Below are 2,138 nucleotides of genomic sequence, written 5' to 3' on the forward strand. Positions count from 1 at the left end.
TAAAACGAGACAGCGTGGCAGCAGAGAAACTCCAATAAAGGCGCAGATCAGATAACGGCGTCTCTGAGGACTTCCAAATGTCCTTTTATCTCTGCCAGCGATGGTGATATTAAAAACCAGGACGGCGCGTCGTCATTTACTGCCTTTACCGAGTAGTGAGTTATCCCCCGCAAATGGGATCAGAGAACTCTCATCGAGGCTCATCTCCAACACACTGACTAAAGTTTCCTCTTCCGACTTGGCACCGTGTCGCCTTCACAGCATATTGCAGCTGCATGAAGCGCCTCGGAGGAAACAGGAGTGACACGTCCGTTGGGTGGAAACCACACACTTGGTCGGGGCTTACTGACTCATCCCGTGGGCTGCTCTGGCAGCCAGGTTATCCCACAGCGTCAGGTGTTGTACTCTACTCTACAAAAGGGAGAGACACTTTGGATTTCTGTTTGAATGGAGATGAATAGAGGGATGAATATTTCTGAGTGGCAGATTGTGTTTGTGAAAGCCCTGTTTACTGTCAAATGTTTCCGCTTATTGTTGGTTAAACTGCCTCATGGCGCAACTGATTCACTGCCGACTCGTGAATGAGTCTTGAATGAGACATTTCAATTAAATCACATTTCCTTTTGTTATCGCTTGTTTCCAGTTTTAGAGAATGTTGGTTCACAGTGAGCCAATGGAGCTTCCCAAAGCCATATGTCAATTGTTCCATTATTTGTATATGCCTTCAGAGAATACTTATACTTACTACTTACTACTTATATTAGAATACTTTTACACCACTTTTGGGAAAAACATGTGACTTTGATCGTCGATCATTGTCTGACATACACAAACAGAAACAGGGCTGCCAAGTAAAGCAAAAACTCAACATGTCCTTTTATAAAAGACAGCAAGAAATACTTCAGTGAGATGGAGGGACTTGAAATCTAGCCAATCTCTTCTGATTTAAACAAATAAAAAGTTAATTTTTCCATTTTTCCAAACAGTGACATGCTGTGGGAAACATGACGTCTGGAACTCTATAATCCACTCAAATCAAATCTTACATTAAACATCCTCACAATAACCATCAGCTGGTGCCGTATTCAGCGCACAAAGTGCCACGGACCAAGTAGTAAAAAAAACACTAGGAAAAAAAAATCACATTTAATTTGAATAACAAATGATTTCATTCAGTGGGAGTGCTGCAATTTTCCCTCAACGTGTGTGGATAATGATCTGACTTCCAAAGGGACCACATTGAGTTTGGTAAAGGTTGCATCACCATGACAACTTGAAGAGAAGGCAGTTGATGGAGGGGGGGGCGTGGGTGCCGTTTTCACTGAGCATAGCCTCGTGGGACCCCGCGGTGAAGGACAGCGTGGCCTCCTTATCCCTAAAACATTCCCAGGGCAAACTCAGTGTGAGCACCCAGTCAACCCAGACTTCCACGTGACCAATCCGCACCTTGTGTACAATATGGAGCTGCACATGAATTTATTTTACAGCTCTGTGTGTAATCCCCACACACCCTTTTAAAATTCAGCACTAATGTTGTGAAATGTACTCCCATAAATCATCTCACTTTATTTTCAAGCAGTCATCGTGTATTTATTGCTATAAATTGCCGGAATGGGTTACAAGGCATCGCAGAGGCCTAGCCGTCTACGTAACACACACACACACACACGCACACACACTGCAGCGCGTGGAGGGAGTTAAGTGGAACAATGTGCGCAGCAGCGACACACATATGTAAATTTGGGCTCGGCTGAGCTCAGCAGTTCGGCCTCCTCGACTCCCTTCTTCCAGCCTCCTTTAAAGCGCAGGAGGAAGCATGACCGTGCCGTGACTCCTCCAGGCTTACATTTCCCTCTAATCGCCTGGGAAAACAGGAAATTGCGGTCTTGGAAAACGCAATGTTTATACTTGGGTTGCATTTACACAAGAACCCCTCCCCCACCTCAAACCCTCCTTTAGTTATTGGATTTTACCTCTTTTTTTCTGCTTCTTGATATTTTGCAGATTTTCTGATGTTGTCTTTTTGACACCTTGATCTAGTTTACACACAAAGGCTGTTGTAAATCTGATTTCAAATGCACAGTTAGAACTTTGATTGCTGCAGGTGCATCTAACCAGTGTTCCCTGCAAACTCTGCG

Source organism: Pungitius pungitius, chromosome 17 (genome assembly GCF_949316345.1).
Source record: "Pungitius pungitius chromosome 17, fPunPun2.1, whole genome shotgun sequence".
NCBI classification, from domain to species: Eukaryota; Metazoa; Chordata; class Actinopteri; order Perciformes; family Gasterosteidae; genus Pungitius; species Pungitius pungitius.